The 22,325-nt window shown below is 37.9% G+C and overlaps 1 long non-coding RNA gene across 2 annotated transcripts in view; it reads right to left on the bottom strand.

Annotated features, from left to right (window-relative positions):
- LOC114676928 (uncharacterized) overlaps positions 1 to 5,308 on the bottom strand; it is a 49,827-nt gene extending 44,519 nt beyond the window's left edge. For both annotated transcript variants that reach the window (XR_013415380.1, XR_013415379.1), the window contains exons 1-2: positions 5,127 to 5,308; positions 720 to 4,736 (exon numbers count right to left, since the gene is read on the bottom strand). This is a non-coding gene — a long non-coding RNA (uncharacterized LOC114676928). The remainder of the gene's footprint in view (positions 1 to 719; positions 4,737 to 5,126) is intronic.
- Between the last annotated feature and the right edge of the window lie 17,017 nt (positions 5,309 to 22,325).

Here is a 22,325-nt window from a genome sequence, read left to right as displayed (position 1 = left end):
CCAGTTTTCAACCTCTGAACAGACCCCTTCTCAATATCCCTTTCATAGATAACAGTCTAACAGCCGTACTGAGCTGAAATGACCTCTTCTAAAAATAGCCCATTTGCAATCCCTGCCACCTGTATTCAGGAACCAGAAACCTGTTCTTGCTGCTTTCTCACAGACTTCAACATACTTACTTCAGACTTTGACATTTTCTAAGACATTGATTCCAGCAGAGACAAACCTGAATAGACCAATAATTGTGGAAAAGTTTGGGAATATCGTCAAATAACGTCTGTCCCAAAATATACTGGACTAGGCTATTTTATTGATCATTTAGACCAATCTCTCCAAGAACAGATGATGCTTTGGTTCACATGAATTGCCTGGGGGCCTAGATAAAATTGGAAATCCTCTCAACACATTTTGTATAGCTTTGAAAACCCTCACAGAGCACAGAAAAGAAAACTACTTGGCCACCCTTGATTATAAATAGGCAAGTATGAACAAGTTGAACCAATACCATATTAAAAGAATAATGCACTATGGCCAAGTACAACTGTCTTTCCAGGTGTGCAGCAGCAGGGACTCTAATAGAACATGTGTTTTTACATTAATAGGTTAAAGGAGGCAACCCATTACATAATTTCAATTAAAGTAGGGAAGCTGCCTCTGTGATTGTGTGTAGGTGACTGTTCTGCATCAGAACCTCTTCTTATGTCTAGGGAATTCCATACCTTGTGAGTACTGTATGGTGTGAGAGAGAAGATGGAAGTAGAAATTATCTATTCTTTCAGCTTCTTCTGCATCCAGGGCATGAGTACATCTCCTAGGTTTGGCCAATCATACTGACACCAGATTTGAATAAAAATTAAAAAGGTAAGCAAAGAAGTCAGGGCAGCAGCAGCATCATGTCCAGGCTCTTGGGTGGCAGCACAGCTGTGCCCCCAGACGAATCCAGGGTCATCTGGTATGCAGAAGTGATCTCACAGGTTTCATGGATGATTTGGCCGTCATCCTGATTGATGTCTCCCCACTTCTGAGGACTTTGCCAGCCTGATTCCTCATCTTCCATGGGAATGGTCTGGGCCCCCCAGGTTCCAGTTTACAAATTCCCTTTCTGATTAGATCTGCTAGTCAGTTCTTTCACTTGAAATTGAGATCCTTGAATCATAGAGGCTGAAAGGGGATCTGGTAAAATTAATTAGCCTTCTTAAATTTAAAAATAAACAAATAAAAGTAAACTTTTAAAAAAACAAAAATAAAAAGTGGCTTGCTTGATGCAATACATACCTGCCACATATATTCTACTTGATAGTGAAACACTAAAAATAGTTCTATTAAAATCAGGGCAAAGACCATGGCTGCTGTCAGTGCAGTTGTTAACATGTTTGAGGGAACCAATGCAATAAGAAATAAAGAGAAAATAATGGGAATACTGAAAAGGAAAAGAAAGTCATCATTATTTGCAGGTGATATGATTTTATCTGGAAAAGCCAACAAAATTAACTAAAAACTCATAAGATCATACAGATAGTTAAAAACATTAACCTGTTAAAAAGTTAGTAGTAACAAGTCAATGAATTTTTCTTTCTTTTTTTTTTTTTTCTTTTTCTTCCGGGGGGTTAAGTCTCGCTCTTGTCCCCCAGGCTGGAGCGCAGTGGCACAATCTTGGCTCACTGCAACCTCTGCCTCCCGGATTCAAATGATTCTCCTGCCTTAGCCTCCCACGTAGCTGGGATTACAGGCGCCTGCCACCAGGCCCAGCTAATTTTTGTATTTTTAGTAGAGACGGGGTTTCACCATGTTGGCCAGGCTGGTCTGCAACTCCTGACCTCAAGTGATCCACCCGCCTTGGCCTCCCAAAGTGCTGGGATTACAGGCGTGAGCCACCGTGCCTGGCCAAGTCAATGAATTTTTCTATACATCATCAGTGACCAGTTTGTGCTAGAATGGAAAAATAATACCCAGAAATATTTCCTAGAAGATAATTCCTACAAATACTGTTGTTGGGAAATATATATATAAGATCTATATTAAAATCTACAAACCTGTAATATATAAATGTAAACTTGAGAAACAATGTAAATAATGATTGATATTTATTGAAAATTGTTGAATAAATAACAAGACATATTCATGGATGTAAAATTTAATATCGTAAACATGCCATTTCTTTCTAATCTGTATTTTAAATTCTAGTGAGAACATGAGTGGGATGAGATATTTTTTGGAGAACCTGACAAAACTATTTTCAAATTCATAACTGTGAACGAGTGCCCAATAAGAGCCAAGAGAATCTTACACAATGAAGAGGGCTTGCTCTGTGAGCTATCACATCATCTTACAAAGCTAGGAAGAGTAAAACAAGGTGGGAATGTGACCCAGAATAAACAGAAAAATAATAGAACAGAAAAGAAAGTTCAGAAACAGAATCAAGTGTGCATAGAATATAGCAATTACAACGTAGCACAAAAAAGTGTTTCTCCATCTAACCAACATATGAAATTGTAACATAGTACATTTGTCAAATGCAACTACAGCCATACTTACATGAAATTTATAGCATTAAATGCATATATTAGAAAAGAAGAAAGACTGAAAAACAATAATCTAAGCATCCATCTAAAAATTAGTGAAAGAACAGCAAATTAAACCCATAAGCAGAAAAAAATGAAATAAAATACGTCAGTATAAAAAGTATGACATCATCATCATTATCATTATCATGTAGAAAAATGTGAAGGATTATCAATTCCAAAAGTTGGTTCCTTGAAAATACTACTGAGGCCGGGCGCGGTGGCTCAAGCCTGTAATCCCAGCACTTTGGGAGGCCGAGATGGGCGGATCACAAGGTCAGGAGATCGAGACCATCCTGGCTAAAACGGTGAAACCCCGTCTCTACTAAAAAATACAAAAAACTAGCCGGGTGAGGCGGCGGGCGCCTGTAGTCCCAGCTACTCGGGAGGCTGAGGCAGGAGAATGGCCTGAACCCGGGAGGCAGAGCTTGCAGTGAGCTGAGATCCGGCCACTGCACTCCAGCCTGGGCAACAGAGCAAGACTCCATCTCAAAAAAAAAAAAAAAAAGAAAGAAAATACTACTGAAATTGATAAACTTCTGGCAAGCTGATCAAGAACCAGAGAGGAAGAAAACATACATCATTCATATAAGGAATGAACAAAGGGACATCTCACAAATATTAAAATGACAGAACAAAAATATTATCAACAGAGGGAACATTGCCAGATTCATATTGTAAAGTCAGCCAAACTTTGATACTGCAATCTAATAAAAAAAATAAAATCTTACTACATGCTAGTAATATGTAAAAAGAAATAATACATCCCTAACCTTTTGATTTATTCTTAGAACATAAGGCTGATTTAACATTCAAAAATAAATAAATGTAAACTACCAAATTAGCAAAAATAAAAAAGGGAAAACCTTATATAATAACCTCAATGAAATAGAGAAAGCATTTGATAAAATTCATCATCCATTTATTGAGGGGGAAAAGACTCTCAGTATATTAGGGAGAGAGGAGAATTAACTCCTTAATGTAGAGTATCTGCAAAAACCTATAGCAGATCTCTGAACAGTCAAATGGTAAAATGTTGGAAGCTTTCTGAGACTGGGAACCAGATAAAGATTTCTGCCTATTTGACTTTTATTCAATATTGTACTGGAGGTCTTAGTGTAATTAGACAAGAAAAAGAAATAAGAGATAAAGGATTAAAACGGTAGAAAGAAAACTCTCACTGTTCTCAGATGGTAAGATTGTGTATTTGTAATTACCTTAAAAAATACTGATAAATCATTATAATTAATACATGAATTACCAAGGTCTATGGAAACCAGATTTTAAAAAATCAACTTTATTTCTATATACCAGCAACAAACAAATATAAATTAAAAATTTTAAAATAATGCCTAAACATCTGATACATAAAAATAAAACTAACAAAAGATAATGAAAAGTTCTTCACAGAATCTGAAGCACTATTGCAGGAATTAAATACTTTAAGAAGAGGTATATGAACATTCAATATAGCAAAAATTTCAGTGTGCCCTGCAACTAATATAAGATACAATGTAATCCCAATCAATATTTAAATGTTTGGGGGAGAGGAGGTTGAAGAGGATTCTTTAATTTACATGGAAATGGAAACTATCACAAATAGAAGAAAGATACTTTCCACTATATTTAGTAGTATAGACCTATATTACTACCTATATGATACTATCAGGACTAGTAAATGTACAGTAATTATTATTATTTTTCCATTCTAGCACAAACTGGTCACTGCTGATATACAGTGCCTGAAAAAGACTTGGTGGGGGCATCCCAGATGCTGGCAATGTTTTATTTCTTGGGCTGGATGGTGTTTTTATGAATGTGTTCACGTGGTGATAATTCACTGAACGGCATCATTTATGAAAAGCAGGAAAGTGATTGGTCAACAGATTAAGTTATAAAATTTGGTTAAGTTCTAGCAGAAAATGTTAGATACGATTTCACACCATATAGTAAGATTAAGTTATAATATCTGGTTCCATTCTAGAGGAAAGGTTAGATATTAATAGCATTTCATGCCATATAGTAAAATAAATTCCAATAAGCTAAATAATTAAATGGAAAAAATAGCACAATTTAAAGTTCAAGAAGAAAATATGGGAGAACATACAACCTTGGGGAGCAGGAAGAAGACGAGAAATTGAAGGTCATTTGACATACGATCCTCAGTGCACAACACTGAAAAGCAAAAAGATTTCTGGAAGTATATACACATTTTAAAATGATGATATGTAAGACATCCAAATACGATAAACTGGGAAAATATTTATACTACATAAGCAGTCTAAGAATCAACATGTTTACTAGTAAGATTTTTTTAAAGATGAGACTCAAGAGACTTAGACGTATGCAGGTGAATGACAATGGAAAGAGCCCACTGGGAAGAGGAATTTTACATGGAATAAGTTTCCTGAGACTGTTGGTGGCCCCGCTTATAATTAACATAGGGCTGTTCAAAATATATAAAAGAAGACTCATTTAATTGTAAAACCATTACATTGTTATTTGTTCTTCAGCATTGCCAAACATTGTATTCAAGTCTTATTCAAAACAAAAAGTAAATCTTACCTTTTCCAAGAAGAGCAACTTTTCTCTCTCCCACATAGTGGTAGTCTCCCTGTGATGACAGAAGACAGAAACCAGGTCCCGGGTCATTCTGTCCCTTCTCAGAAGATGCCCCTCTCTGAAGGAAAGTGACCGTCTGTGGGAGATGTGTCGACCTGGGACCAGTCTGGTGCCCACTGGAAGCCCACTCTCTGTTTACAAGACCCTACACAGCCCCCTCTGGGTCCGAGTGGCCTCTTCCCAGAGTCCTTCCTTCTGTGAGTGGGCTCAATAGTTCTGAGCCACCCTTAAGGTGGAAGGGAGGTCAAAGGTGGCTGTTTGGGGGTTGCACAGAGCTTGGACCTGCAAGAGAGGTCCCTTCAGTGTGGGATGGAGCCTGAGGCCAGAAGAGAAGGAGGGCAGGCTGAGAGTGAAACCAGGGCCAGCCATTCCTGCACCCACCTTGTTCAGCTCAGAACTTCCCAAGAATTTGATTTCCAACTTGGTTTTCTAAGTCTTAGGAAGGCATATTTGTTCATCAGGAGGATTAAACATATTTTACATAACAGCTTGAATTCTAACTTTACATTGTTTATGCACACAATATGTGAGTCTCCATTTGAAGTCTGTCCTGTACTTCATTTATTACAAGGGGGGCCAGATTGCTGCCAAAAGCCCAGGTGATAGAATGAGCTTGGAATAGATAAGGGAGTACCTTTTTACTGTCAGAGAGAGAGAGAGAGAGAGAGAGAGAGAGAGAGAGAATGAATGAGAATATGAAGCATCCATGGCTGTAAATCAAGAACCTTGTAGGTGTCATGATAGAAATTGAGAGAAGTCCTATCTTTACTTTAAAACAGACATTTCCAATCTTTTGGCTTCCCTGGGCCACATCGTCTTGGGTCACACATAAAATACACTAACATCAACGATAGCTGATGAGCTGAAAAAAATTAAAAGTCAGAAAACAATTTCATAATGTTTTAAGAAAGTTTACAAAATTGTGTTGGGCTGCGTTCAAAGCCATCCTGGGCTGCATGGGGCCCACAGGCCATGGGTTAGACAAGCTTGCTTTAAAGGAAAGATTTTTTTTCCTTTTAAGTAAAAGTCGAGAATGTGTGAATAAAGAAAGTGTGTTGGATGAGAAATTTGAAGGATTATGAATGTTTGAATTGTGTTAAGAAAAGAACGCATAGCTAGAGAGTTTTCTAACCTTCTTTATGTCTTAAAATGCCATAAATATTTTTCCATATCATCCATAATCTTTCTACAGTATCACTGTCAATTTCTGTATAATAGTCCATTTGAAGAATATGCCATATTACATTGAACAAATGTACTATTTTGGATTTGTGGGTAATTTGTAATTTTTTTCAATTACAAAAATTACCCCCTAAGCATCACCAGAGATAAATATCTAAATATTTCTTAGATAACTTTCTAAGATAAATTCCTGTAAGAGTAATTTTTGAGTCAAAGGATAATGTTTTAAAAGCATTTCCAGATTCAAACTTCTACAAAGTTTGAATCAACTCATCCTCATTTTCTATGCTGTAAGAGAGTAGTAGTATTCCAGCACCATCACCAAAATCAGGTAGTTTTTTTTTTTTTTGAGACGGAGTCTCGCTCTGTCGCCCAGGCTGGAGTGCAGTGGCGCGATCTCGGCAGGTAGTTTTGTTTACTTTATCATTAGTATCCACAAATTTCTTAGACAGAAAGATCCGGCTGGTCTGAAGGTAGCAGGTTATCTCAATTGATTGTTCATAGTCAGTTATAGAGCAAACTGCTTGCTCTACTCTTTCACCCCTTATCACCACTGCACTTGACTAGTTGATATGGTTTGGCTCTGTGTAGCCACCCAAATCTTATGTTGAATTGTAATTCGCAATGTTGGTGATGGAGGTCATTGGATCATGGGAGTGGTTTCTAATAGTTTAGCACCATCCTCCTAGGGCTGTCTCATGATACAGTTCTCATGAGATCTGGTTGTTTAAAAGTGTATAGCACCTCCCACTTGGCTCTCACTTCCTCCTGCTCCAGCCATGTAGAACATGCCTCCTTCCCCTCGCCCTTTGGCCATGATTGTAGGTTTCCTGAGGTCTCCCCAGCCATGCTTCCTGTACAACCTGTGGAACTGTGAGTCAATGAAACCTCTTTTCTTTATAAATTACCCAATCTCAAGGAGTTCTTTATAGCAATGTGTGAACAGACTAATACACTAGTCTTAAAACGTTTTTTAAGACCCATCATTATCTTAAATTTGCTACCTTAGATTACTAGTATAACTTTTTAAAATGTTTTAATTCTTCTTTCATAACTAGTTTGTCCTTTTTATTTCTTTCTCTAATGGATTACTCATTTTACATTTTGGTTTGTCATTGTTCTTTAAGCATTATTAATATCTCCATTATACAGGTGACAAAAAATTTGCCTAGTTTTTCTTACCATTTACATTTTGTACTTAACTTATAAAATTCAGGTTGCAAAGTGAAAATTAAGAAAACAAGAAGACTTGTTGAGACTTCTTTTGTCTTTTTCAAAAAGGTCGTGTGAACATTACTATTTTCCCCCAGATTTTAGAAAATTATGCTCTTCAGGGAAAAAAAGGCATAAATTCCAGAATTCATCTTTGCATGCTTATTTCTAATTATAAGAATGCTATTTAAGACACATTGCTTGTCTTACCCATTTGAATAAGGCAAATGTTGAGTGTAAGTCTCTTCTTGGAGCGAAAGAAAAAGAGGAGAATGGCCTCCCATTACAACTCTACGAGGGTGTTGGCAGCCACATGCTCCCAATATACCTGGGGGAGAGAACGCACTCTTCAACATGTACAGAAATGGAATTTCACAAATGAGCTTTATGTCCAACAGGAAGCTCTGAAATCTGGATGCTGTGCAGGCATGGCTGGAAAATATGTCACATGGATCTCGTGTGTGTGTGTGTGTGTGTGTGTGTGTGTGTGTGTAGAAAAACATGAGATTCAGTCTATTTTGCTAGTCTTTAGTTGGAGAGGTAATACATTAAGAATGGGATAGAGTCTTATATGAAAAAACACAGCCCAGCAATTTGGGAGGCCAAGGCAGATGAACCACCTGAGGTCAGGAGTTTGAGACCAGCCTGGCCAATATGGTGAAACTGTCTCTACTGAAAATACAAAAATTAGCTCAGCGTGGTGTTGCATGCCTATAATCCCAGCTACCTGGGAGGCTGAGGCAGGAGAATCGCCTGAACCCAGGAGGCAGAGGTTGCAGTGAGCCAAGATCATGCCACTGCACTCCTGCCTGGGTGACAGAGTGAGACTCCACCTCAAAAAAAAGAAAAAAAAAAAACAAAAAACAAAAAAAACATGGAACTGAAGGGTGGGGGAGTACTTTGTAATAAGTGCTATTTTAAACTGGCAGTGGAGTTTCCCAAACAGCTCCTGTTCTGCCCCTTGTTGACATCAGTGACATTCTGCTGCATTACATTATACTTTTTTGGCAACTAGAGAACTCTTGGGTCCAGCATGTGCTAATTATAATGAAAATAGAATGGTTAACATATATCAGAAACTTATTTGTGGTAAACACACACTAAGTGTCTACATGTATTTATTTGTTTAATCCTCATAATAAACTTACGAAGACGTTATTGTACCCATTTTCAAATGAGGGAAACTGAGAAAAAGAAGGTGAAAAACACACCTGTACATATATGAGCCACTCTTACTGAGAATAATTAGAAAAAGAAGGAACTGAACTTTAGGACTACATAAGGCAATAAAGCATGGCAGAATGTGAGTAGAAATGTTTACCTTGGGATAAATAGATCTTGATGGTAGATGAGTATTCTTGTATCTTTGTAAAAGCATTAGCATTATGCACTCTGAGACTATGAGGGGATAACAATGAGTCAACGTTAGGAAAGTATAAGAGAATAACTAATTTTATTATTTATGATTTGTATGTCTGATAACAAAAGTGACGAGTTGAACAGCAGCACCTTTCTGCTGGGCTGAAGGGTTTGTGTGGGAAAGTTTGGGAGAGGAGTTAGAGGGAAGCTTATCTCTTCATGAAGATAAGGAGGAAAAACGATTCTGGTTTCCAAGGCAATCTTGGTGGAAGGAAGTTAGGACCAGAGGAAAGGGAAGAACCTGTGAGGTGGGGCAAAGCTCCAGTAGCAAGATGATGGAGAGAATTTGAACAAAAGATTGTTAGATTTTGAGTCAGTAAACATTTGCTATGCCACCTCCCCTCCCCCACAACCTATTCCCAAACATCCAGAAATACCTCCGTGTGTAGTTTTTTTTTTTTTTTTTTTTTTTTTTTCCTCTTTGAGTAGGTGAAGAACAGCCTCTGTTCTGTCTGGCTGACCCTGCAGCCTGATTCATCCCAAAAGCAGTGACAGTGAAGTTTTCCCTCAAGTAACTGCCCCAAACCATCCCAAGATGGGGCCCTTTGTGATTGCAAAGACAAAAGCACTAAATGCCAGGGTGCTCAGTCCAAAGAATTAGTATTAGGATAACTTACATGAAAAGGGCTGCAGCATTCTCCAATGGACAGTGAGACAAAAGATGTCCTATCCAAGTGTGTCAGTAATGGGCTGGGGTAGGGGTCAGGTGATGGAGTTTATTTGACGGTTTAAGGAATTTGGCTCAAGGCTGGGGCTAGTTTCTACAGTTTAGCAACATGGTTGGTCTTTCAGTGTTTTGAGCAAAAACCCAGACAACTTTATCGGTGCCTAGGAATAGTCAAGGCCCCCTCTTTGATTCAAGCCTGCAGGGGAAATCATGCAGCTGGCTGGGTCACAGAGCAGTTAAAGTACTCTGTCATTTTTGGTCAGGACAAAGAAAGAAAACAGGGGTAACTGGGGCATCCTACAGCATCACATCTGTGTCAGTGCAGTCCATTATGATAGCAAGCAGAGGTTGTCCAGGGTCAGAGATGACTGTGAGAATATGGGCACACCAGGAATTTGGGTAACTCTCTAGCAGGTTGAGGACTTTCCCCAGAGTGTGGAATTAGAATGTTTGAGCTGATCATAAAGATATCAAGAACCACTGTATGGAAAGGTCCCTGATGACCTTTTATCTCCAACAACGCACATCCAAAAAGGCGTCTTTTTTCAGTGACTAGATGTTTATTCAAATATTCAATACCTACCATTATTTGAGTAAACATCCAGTCACTGCAAAAGGATGCCTTTTTGGATGTGTGTTATTGGCAATAGAACAAAATAATTTATAACCCTATCTTTGTAGATGCACGGGGAGTAACATCCTGAGTGGGTTTTCTTAATTGCTTTGGAATCCTTTAGCAAAGAAAATGGCAGACTTAGATCAGCTAACTGTGCACTTCCAGCATGTTATAAAAGCCAGAAGGTCTTTGTAACAGGACTGTGGGAAATCCTTACATCTTTTAGTGACAGGGAAGACTGCTGAAAATCAGGCCAAGGATCTTATTGTCAGAGAGTGGTAAAGCTGCAAAAGAGGCTGAATGCACAGCCCTGATAGGTTGCCTATGTCAAAGTTAGGTCCCTGGTAGGAAAAAAAATGGGACCTAAGACCTGAGGGTGGGACATATGGTTGATTTTCCTGAAAACCATAGTCCAGCAGAAGCAGCTCTCTCTCCTTTGCTAGAAGAGTTTTCCTTGCTTGGAGGCCTTGTAGAGGAACATGTGAGGCAGGAATCTTACAAGATGAATCTTGTCCTCTGTCAAATTTGCCCTGATTTCCTGTCATTATCTCTATCCTGTTAAATTAGGGTCAGGTCTCAGCATAACGACTGGTGATTACTGTCTATTTTCCAAGATAGAGAAAATAGGATTCACACTGCAGGGTTTGCAGGACCTGGTTAATGTGTACCAGCAAGTTCCAGGATTTTGCAGTTAAGAACTAGAAAGAAAGAGTCAAAGAATATTTATACTATGGAGGAAAATATGAGAGAAGACAAAGATGTTTTAACCTATTAATATAATATATGAAGTATTCAATGTTTTATTTTAGATATTCAGGAGGTTTACTTTGTAGCCTTGTATGTAGTCCATTTTTATAAATGTTTCTTGGCTGATTAAATCAAACATATCTGTTTGATTTTTAAAAACATGTGATATGTGTCTACTATTTTCTTCTACAATGTTATTCTAAGTATGCAATTTAAATTTCTCTGTGCAATATGGTATTAATTGGTTCAGATTTACTGAAGTCTCCCCAAAAAAGATTTTGTGAACAATTTCTCTGGCTTAACACTTGTTCACATCTTGATACAAGGTTACTCTACACATTCTGACTTTACAAACTCTTTTTTGTTTTGTTTTGTTTTCTATTTCTTTTTCTTTCTTTCGCTTTTCTTTGTTTGTTTGTTTGAGACAGGGTCTCACTCTGTCACCCAGGCTGGAGTGCAGTGGTATGAACATGGCTCACAGCAGTTTCAACCTCCTGGGATCAAGTGATTCTCCCACCTCAGCCTCCTTAGTAGCTGGGACTACAGGCCTGAGCCATAATCACTGGCTAATTTTTTATTTTTATTTTTTGTAAAGACTTGGTCTTGCTATGTTATCCAGGTTGGTCTTGAACTTCTGGGCTCGAGTGATCCTCCCACCTCAGCCTCCCCAAAGTCCTGAGATGACAGGTGTGGGCCACTGCACCCAATCTTAAGAGCTTTTTTTTTTAAAAATAAATAATATCAATATAAAATTATTCATTATGCAATTTGTTGGTATGTTTAAGGCTTAAATTTGTCAGTAGAGTTGGAAATGCTATTTTAATGTATTATTTTGCCTATTCTGCCTACTTTTCCTTTTCAATCTCCTTATATTTACTTTACACTTTTAATATATGTATATATGATACATATGTGTGAATCAACTTGTTATATTTGTTTTAAAACTTACTTCAGGGTTTTGTGTGCGTGAGTGTTTTTGAAACAGAGTCTTGCTTTGTCACCCAGGCTGGAGTACAGTGGTGCAATCATGGCTCACTGCAGCCTTGACCTCTAAGGTTCAAGCAATCCTCCCACCTCAGTCTCCTGAGTAGCTGGGACCACAGGTGGGTGCCACCATGCTTGGTTAACTTCAGGGGTTTTAGAAGAGGAATGTAAGCCATTTATTTTAAATAGGGTAACAATTATCAGACCCAAATGGTATGTTCAACCTTAATTCTATTATTGCTTTATCTTTCTCTGTCTCTATGAATATGGTTTATGAGTTGTTTGCTTCTATTTTGTGGATTGAAAAGATGTTGAAATCTTGTTTTATATTCTGCTATTTAAATTGTTTAAATGAGCTCAAGCTCTCCCATGCCTAATCCTCAGAGGAAAGCACTATTAACAGTTTGGTTTTTGTCCTTCCTGTATTTTCCCTATGATTTCATAGACATAAAATATATTTATATTGGCATGAATCAATATAGAGATGTTTAGCTATTAATATGCAATAACATATGTTTTATTTACAAAAATGGGATCATATTATAATTTTTCATTCTTTCTTACCAATAAAACATGGACAACTGTCCAGACCAGCACATATAGCTCTCCTCCACTCTTCTATAATGACTATATAGAATTTCTTTGACTATATGTATCATTTCCTTATTAATGGACATTTAAGTCCTTCCCATTTTTTTGCTTCATTTTGTATTACAAACATTACTCCAATAGCTATCCTTGTGCATAACTATTTTTACTCATCTGTTTAACTATTGCTTTGTCTAAGAATAGACTCATAAGTAAAACTGCTGGGTATTTGAATATTTCATATTTTAATAAATACTCCACAACTGCTTTCCAAAAAAGTTTTCTTAATCAACTAAGTACTTATATATTTTTAAATTATCAAAATCAGAACAAGGACTATTGTGTATCCTTACCTCCCACCCAACCATCAATTTTCTTGTCCTTGTCCACCCAGTGTATCAACACACAATTACAGTTGTACTTTATGATGATTTTTCCACATATAACTTCTACTTCAACAAGAGCATTTTTTCATTTGATTTTGTCACTCTATTACCAAAGTTCTAATGAAATTTATATTTAATTGGTTTCAATGTTCAGTTGTTATATTAATCCATTTTCCCAGTGCTATAAATAACTACCTAAGACTGGCTAATTTATAAAGAAAAGAGACTTATTTTTTTATTTTTATTTTTTATTTTTTTCGAGCGGGAGTCTCACTCTGTTGCCCAGGCTGGAGTGCAGTGGTGTGATCTCAACTCCCTGCAGCCTCTGCATTCTGGGTTCAAGCGATTCTCCTGCCTCAGCCTCCTGAGTACTGGGATTACAGACACCAGCCACCATGCCTGGCTAATTTTTGTATTTTAGTAGAGAGAGTTTCACCGGGCTGGTCTTGAACTTCTGACCTCAAGTGATCCTCCTGCCATGGCCTCCCAAAGTGCTGGGATTGCATGAGCCACCACACCCAGCCAAGAAAAGAGGTCTAATTGACTCACAGTTCTGCATGGCTAGGGAGGCCTCAGGAAACTTACAATCATGTAGGAAGGCAAAGGAGAAGCAAGGCATATCTTATATGGTGACAGCAGAGAGAGAGCAAGGCGGAAAGTGACAAACTTGAGAACTCACTCACTATCAGGAGAACAGCATGGGAGAAATCTGTCCCCAGGATCCAGTTCCCTGCCACCAGGTCCCTCCCGTGACACGTGGGGATTATAATTCAACATGAGATTTGCGTGGGGACACAAAGTCAAAACATGTAAGTTGTAGTCCCACATTTCTGCATTTTTATTTCTATCTTGCTGTCTTGATGTATATTTAGAGGAGATTTTTTTAGGAAGGTACAAAAGTAGTATGTTTCTGAATTCCTCGATATCTTGAGCAATCTTTCTATTGCTTTTACATCTGAATAACTTAGTAAGGTATAAAATTTTTATTGACAAAATATTTTGCACTTTCAAATGTTGTTTTAATGTATGTTCGCATTTGATGATGGAGAATAGAAATCAGTTCAGCCACTCTTTTGTTCTTTTGTTTTTTTCTATATGTTTGATGTCACTTGTATAATTTTTTCAGTGTTGATAATAAGCTAAAATTTAGTATATATTTAGATGTAAGATTTTTATTTATTTATTTATTTTTGGAATACCAAGAATTATTTAGATTTATAGACCCAAGGATTACATCAACTCAGGAAGCTTTGCTTCTGTAAGGTTTTTGATTGTTTTATTTTACTTTTGGTTCAAGTTTTCCCTCTTTCCCCTGAGAAAAACAGAGTTTTAAGGTTGGGGCTCCTTTATCTGCACTATATAGCTTGCATTTATTCTCTTATCCATCTTATTGTCATTCCTCTGGAATTTGGTAGTCTCCTCAGTGTTATTTTTTGTATCAATCCTTTATTTTCTATAGTGCCTTTTCTTCCCTGTCAGTCTCCAATATTGATTTTTAGTTTATATTTGCATTTAGAATTTTCTTACATTTTTGTTGTTCCTCTCTCTCCTTTTTGTATCTCTACCTTCATCACTTTTTAAAAATTTTTATATTTTCTTTGTCAACTTTTTAAAGTTATCTAGGATATACCTTCTAAATTAAAAAAATGGCATAAAGTTATTTCATCTATATCTTTTTTTAATTTCTCAGAACAATATTATCTCTTTAATAAGGTATACTTCTAGTGCTCCCATTTTTGTTTTTGAATTATTTTATGATTCCTCAAATGGCCAGAGAATTCTCCAGGTTCTTGGAGTGTGTGATGCGAGGAACATTCTTAGCCTCCTCACTGCTGACTTAAGTGCTTTCCTTTAACTTTCAGTGCCTTGCAGGCAACAGGGGTCTACAGGATGGTGGTTGGGTGTATACATCCTTTGGTAGGCTATGTTATTTAAACTGGAAACCCAGTTTGCAATGTTTCTGAAGAGTGTACTTCATTTAAGTCTATACTCCTGCTCCAGTGTTCACTCCTTCCATAGTTCATCCTGGATCCACTTTAGCTCATAAAGCTTTCATCATGGGTGACTAAGCATTCCAGAGAGCAGTGCAGCTCTTCCTGGCCCTTATGTTCTCTGTCATGTCTATTCTGTGAGATATAGATCTAAGGGATGCATAGAAAAAAAAATAGAGGGACAATTGCAAGACCATTTTTAGCCAGCTCAAAAGATAAATGTCACACAGTAGAAGGATGACACCTGGTGTGTTAAGGTGAATGCCTCAGAGTTGGTCAAAGACAATGTGGTGGGAGGAGGGCTCAAAATTTTATCCTTCCTCATTTGGTGTTGTATGATCCATGCTAGATTCCAGAGGTGAGATCATGTGATATATAGTCCAAGAATACAATCTCAGTCCTTCATTTTAAGGGTGGATTTGTTAGAATCCTGCTCAGATTTTGGCCACTGTGGTTTTCTTATCTCTTTTATTTCTGACAATACTGTTGTTGTTTTCTGGCCCCTATTCTCCATCCTCTCTGTATTCATACTCTTTACCCTGTGGCCTGGCAGTTCCTGCCATCAATGAGTGGAGTCTCTTTCCCTATCACTTGAATCCGGGCTGGCCTCGTGATGGGCTTTGGCCAGCAGAATATGGTAGAAGTGACAGTGTGCCAGTTCTGAGACCAGACCTCAGAAGCCTTGTATACTTCTCTCTCTCTCTCACTCACTCCAGCTACTGCTATGAAAACAAGACGGGAAAAGCCTGTTACAGGATGAGTGACCACATGGAACAGAGCCAAGTTGTCCCAGATGAAGTTGTCCTAGATCAGCTAGCTCCCAGGAAACCTGCCAACTGCCCACACAAAGGAACCCAGCTGAGATCAGCTTAGTCTGGACTAGATCAGCAATTTGTAGTGCATTTATAGACTCAGGAGAAATAGTACATGGTTGTTACCTAAATTTTGGGATGGTTTGTTAGGCAGCAATAGCTAACTGATGCATTACATTTAATCACAGGAGCTGTTTAAAGATCCTTGACATAAATGCAAATTATACTTCAGATATGTTGGAATGATTTAAGAGTATACTTCATTTAAGTCTATACTCCTGCTCCAGTGTTCACTTTCCTACCAGGAAAAATACAAGCCCTAAAGTCCTAAAGTGAGGAAAAAGGTATCTCAATTTAATTTGCACTTAATTGAGTCATAGGGCTATTTAAGAATTTTTCATGCATTCATTGCAGATTTTAAAATTGTCCATCAAAGTTTTTTGGTGCCGTTTTCCCACTTGACTTTCATGTAATTTGGTTTTTAAATTTTTTTGGTTAAAACTTAAAAATTTTTTCAATATCTCACTTTCCTCAAAACACTTTTAAACTTAGTCATGTACGTTACAGCCTGTTGAAATCTCCAAATGGACTTGAAAAGAACATTACTGATGGAATGAGCTAAGGAATACTGAAAGCTACCATGTATTAATCAGCATGTTATAAACTTTACATTTGTTATCTCACTTAAATCTCAACAATTTTTTTTTTTTCTTTTTGAGACGGAGTCTTGCTCTGTCACTCAGGCTGAAGTGCAGTGGCGCAATCTCGGCTCACTGCAAGCCCCACCTCCCGGTTTCACACCATTCTCCTGCCTCAGCCTCCCGAGTATCTGGGACTACAGGTGCCTGCCACCACGCCTGGCTAATTTTTTGTATTTTTTAGTAGAGACTGGGTTTCACTGTGTTAACCAGGATGATCTCGATCTCTTGACCTTGTGATCCACCCGCCTCAGCCTCCCAAAGTGCTGGGATTACAGGTGTGAGCTACCGTGCCCAGCCAACAATTTTTAAAGTAAAAATATTCATAAGTAGTTTTATAGATGAGGAAATTGAATTTAAATAAATTGCAGAAGAGTACAAACAAGTAAATATAATCTATCCAAGTTTTAAACCCAGGTGATTTGTCTTGTGTCTATACTCTTCATCATCACCCTCTATTGCTGTTCCTAAATGAAGGCTTCACCTTTCTAAAGGTATTTGTTTCTAATTTTTTTCTTTTTCTTTTTCTTTTTTTTTGGTCTGGCTGTGTTTTAATGCCTAAACACACTTTGATTAGATTAGTGAGAATCTTTCTGGCATGTGATAAATTGTTGATAAGCATGCATAGTTCATACTTGTGTGTCACTTTTCTTTGTCTCAAGCTTTTTAATAAGTGTTTTGATGGAAAGGTGGGTGAGGGCAAATTAGCCAGCTGACATCCTCATCTGACACTTGTTATCAACATCTCTCTCTTTTTTTAAATTTTTACCTTTAATTTTTGATCAACATATCTTAATAATCCAAAACTATTACAAATAATAATTTATAAAATTTATACACTGTAAATTTTGCTTCACAATATGTTTTTCATTTATTTATATTTAATTAAAAAAAATAGAGACAAGGTCTCATGATGTTGCCCAGGCTGGACTTGAACTCCTGGGCTCAAATGATCCTTCTGTCTCAGCCTCTCAAGTAGCTAGAACTATAGATACATGCCACCGCACATGGCTTTTGCTATATATTTAAATGACAAATCTTGTTGTTTCCGTTCCTGGCTTTAAAAATCTTTAGGGTTCTCCATTACTTGCCAAGTGAATTCTAAGAGTTGGAGCAGGGCATGTTTGGCCTATCACAATATGTCTCAAACCTTTGCTTGTAGTCTTCTCTCTGACACCACTCTCTTTGCTCCAGTCAAATTGAACTCTTCACCAAGTGCATTCCCAAGTACATTCTGTTCCTCCTGTCTTCTGCTTTTTCATGTATGCTTTTCTTTCTTCTTCAGATGTCTGTTGGTCACCCAACAAACTTCTGTTCTTCATTCAAAGCTCTATTAATAGAGGCGTTTCTAGCCTCCCTAGCCATATTAGCGTGATTGCTCCTCTCACACTGACAACACATCTCTCTCTTAGCACTTACATCATATTGTACTTACATGTTTAACTTGACCACAAGTTTAGTGTGATTGATATTTACACTGCCTATCATAAAGTAAAATCTCAGTAATAAATTAATTAATAAAATAAAACATATATGCAATAAATAGAAAGGATACCTGGTGAAATAAGGTGGAAAAAAAAGAAACAAAAGGCATACAGATTGGAAAGCAAGAAATAAAACATCCTGTATTCACATAATTATCTACATTGAAAATTCCAAGACATCTATACAAAAGCTCCTAGAACAAATAAATAAGTTTAGCAAGGTTATGGGGTACATAATACACACACCCACACACACACACTAATTATTTGGTGTTTTTTTCTATTCTACCAGTGAATGAGTTTTAGTTATGTTTTTTATTTTCCATATTTTGTGGTGCCTTGACATGTTAGCGGCTTTGCAGGTTTAGAAGAAACTGCCCCTCCCAGGGCTAGCTAATTCCTAGAGTTAGCAAATAACTTGCCTGAGAGCCCAGCATTCATATGTAAACCAACCAATCCAGAGTCCATGCCCACAACCACCTCCTTTATCCAACTCACATAGCAAGCCAATTTCCCTTGCCCTAAATCTCCCCAGGGACAAGTACAGGACAACTAGAGACCACCTCTATAGCCCACAGCCACTGAAATTATTGGAACTATCAAATCCTAGACTTGCTCAAACTGGCCTGCCCTGCCTGGTCATTCCTTCCCACAGGATACAAAATAAAGGCTCTGAGCCATGCTGTCCCGGGCGGCTTCTGCCTGCTGACTGACCCAGGAGCTCCCCCTGTGGCCCTGTGCGGTATGCCATGCCTCCTGTTTCTAGGGATCTGTGAGTATAACTTCTCCCTTCAGAAGAAGCGTTTCCGTGTCTGTATGTAAAACAAATCCCAGTTACACTTTAATACAAAGTGAAATTCAAAATTAAAATCAATACCTTTTACAATAGTACCAAAAAAAATGAAACTCTTAGAATCTACGTGGAAACTCTTAGAATCTGTGTAGAATTTACGTGCTGAAAACTTCAACTACTGATGAAATAAATCAAAGGAAACCTAAATAAATGCAGAGAAATGCTAAGTTTGTGGGTTGAAAGATATTCAGAAATTGGAAAATTGTTAAAATGTCAATTCTTCTGATATTCATCTGTAAATTTAACACAATTGCAATCAAAATCCTAGTAGGCTTTTTTTTTTTTTTGTAGATATTGACAAACATTCCTAAATTAATATAAAAAGGCAAAGAAATGAAAATAACCAAAATAATGTTTAAAAAGGAAAGAACTGGAGGGTTCACACTACCTGATTTTAAGGCAGTATATGTCTACAAAATAGTGTAGTATTTGTAAAACAATAGAAAGATCAGAGGCACAAAACAGAGAATATAGAAAGAGACTCCTACAAATATAGCCAAGTGATTACTGAAAAGTTGCAAAAGCAATTCAATCAAGAAAGGATTGTCTTTTCAATAAATGGTGTTAGAAGAATTGGACATCCCATGTGCAAAAACCAATAAGCCAACGAATAAAAAAGTCACCATACATAGCTCCCACCTAAAAAATAATAAGAATTCAAAATGAACCAAATACTTAAGTGTAAAATGTAAAACCTTAAAACTTATAAAGCAAAACACAACTCTTTGTAAACTTGGCTAGTCAAAAGAGTTCTTAGATATACCAAAAACATGATCTCTAAAAGAAAAAGTTGATAAATTAAACTCCACAAACTTCAAAGACATTTACTCTGTGACAGAAACTACTAAGAGAATGAAAAGACAAGCCATAGATGGGGAGGAAATATTCAGAAAACTTATCTGACAAAGACATTGTATCTAGAACATTGAAAGAACTCTCAAAACTGAACAATATAAAAGCAAACAAACCATTTAAAAATGAGCAAAAATTTTGAGCACTTTACTACAAATGATAGACGGATAGAAGAGAAGCACAAAAGTAGATGCTCACCATCATTAGTCATTAGGAAAGTCCAAATGACAATCTTGTATTATTGGCTACAATTTGTTCCTGTGCAGAGACTGTGTGAGATAGCTTCAACAGCTCGGTCCTTTTCCTCCCCTTGTTATAGTGCATTCACTTCTGACATTATGTTGAAGGCCTGTCCCCAAAGATAAAGCCTCGGATCGATTCAAGTTATCGTTTTCTCAGCATTGTAGGGACCATTTGTGAATTGCACTCTGTTTGCTAATCTTTATCTGCATGTGGCCTGAGATGAGCAGGTGAGCAGGCATGTCAGCCCCTCCCTGGGTCCTCCTGGGCCTCGAGTTACAAAAGGTGGAAAACACAGTTGCATGGGCATTATGATAATACAGGTGTTTGTATGTGCATCTCAAAACCTTCATCACCTTACGCCATTGTATAAGGTTAGTATTAGGAGGGACACATTGGGACTGTGACTTATTATTGTATTTATAACAGTATTTTGAGTACATTAGAAACTTAATAAATATGACTACTAGGATGGCTTTAAGATTCATGCCATGTCTTTTCCTTTCTCCACCGAATACTCTTCTCTTTAAGGTTAGGGCAGCTGACATCTGCAAACTCTAGATTCAAGGTCTTGTGCTTCAAACAAGACCTTAAGGAAATTACGGAACTAACATAGCCTTTTTGCTTTCTTCTGTAAAATAGGATCATGCTACCCAGACTACAGGGGAACTGTTAGGAATGAAAAACAAACAGGCCAGGCATGGTGGTTCACGTCTGTAATCCTAGCACTTTGGGAGGCTGAGGCAAGAGGATTGCTTGAGCTCAGGAGTTCAATACCAGACTGGGCAACTTGGCAAAAACCCATCTCTACTAAAAATACAAAAAACAAATTAGCCAAGCATGGTGGCACACACCTGTACTCCCAGGTACTCAGGAGGCTGAGAGGAGAGAGTTGCTTGAGCCTGGGAGGCGGAGGTTGCAGTAAATGGAGATTGTACCACTGTACTCCGCCCTGGGCACTGGAGTGAGATCCTGTCACAAGAAAATAAAAATAAAAAAGGACAATACACAGGAGTCTGTATATGTTGCCATTGTCCCTGGCCTGTAGAAGCTGCTCTATGAGGTTTCTTTATCTACTCAGGATGCGAAACTTTGTGTACTGCTACTTTAATATCTTTTGTCTTCCACATTAAAAAAAAAAAAGCAACTCCTCGGGAGAATAAAGCACACCACAAGGATTGCTACATCAATAACCTCTGTGAGAGATGTTGACTTGTCATCTCCATGATGGATAGAACAGAGAGCAAACATCTCTGAGCCAAGTTGATGCTGATTCACTGAAAATAATGAGGTGAACATCCTGGCAATTAGTTGAGGTAAAAAAATTATCCTTTATTGTGGTTTGGTGACATTGTGCTAATTTAGAAACCATGGATGCTGGTTTATGTGAGAGTTTTTGTTTTCTTTCAAGTCTCTGGTTGGAAACATCACATGGTTGGTTGCTGTTGCTGTTTACTGCCACAGCCTGTTCAAGTCTATTCTCGGAGAGTTTTCTTCATATAGGAATTGATACTAATCCAAGTGTAAAATCCGGAAAAATGTGTGCACAGCTTTCTGTGTGGATTCTTAGCTGAGGTTTGAAAAGTGGTCTGCTTTGAGCTCATCTGACCAGAAGATCTGACTGCTGCCGGGCAAAGAAAAGGGTCTGTCAGGAAAGGACTGGGCACCCCAAGTGCAATACGGAAAGAGAAGGGCTGTGACTCCTTTCGAGAGGGGCACAGCTGGTGAAGCTGCCTTCACATCGTCCAAAGTTTCCAGTTCTGGAAAGTTCCAGCTGTAAGAGTGAAATCAATGCCAAGAGGCAGGTCAGTGGAATGAGGGCCACTGAGAAACTAGCCACAGTGGGTGGAAGGGGAAGGAGATTTGATTTTGGGAAGTCTGTACTCAGGTCTTCAGTAAGGAGTTCTGAAGTCAGGGTGAAGCCTTTGTTTATTCTAGAGGAGGCGGGGTTTGGAGTCTGGGAAAGAAGATAACTTCTCAAAAAGTGAAAAAAGCTCATGTAAAGGGTGCTGGACAAAATAATGGGAAGGAATAAATCAGCATTGTAGAGAATGTGGTTGGATCATAAAATCCCAGGCTATAGAGATTATGTGCTCAAAGCCTCTGCATTTTATGTGAACACACACAAACCAAATGTCGACCAAATGCACAAAAATGTGCATACATGGAATAGTCAGCCACCAATAGTAACCAGCATTTCGCTTCTCTTTGCATCTCAGTTGGCTGTACCTGTAAGGGTCTAGACTTTGCCTCCTTCTAGTTCTAGCATTCTGACACTGTGTGCAGCGAAACAGAAAACCCGGTTTGGGAGTTAGGTTTGCCCAACAATGGATATTCTGGGGTGATTTTCATCCTTTGCATTTGTCATTACGATGTTTGTTTTGTGTGCTTGTGCAGATACAGGACGGTTC

This window comes from Macaca mulatta, chromosome 3 (genome assembly GCF_049350105.2).
Source record: "Macaca mulatta isolate MMU2019108-1 chromosome 3, T2T-MMU8v2.0, whole genome shotgun sequence".
Classification (NCBI taxonomy): domain Eukaryota; kingdom Metazoa; phylum Chordata; class Mammalia; order Primates; family Cercopithecidae; genus Macaca; species Macaca mulatta.
The sequence above is the reverse complement of the archived record's forward strand: the minus strand, read 5'-3'. Positions and strand labels throughout refer to the sequence as shown.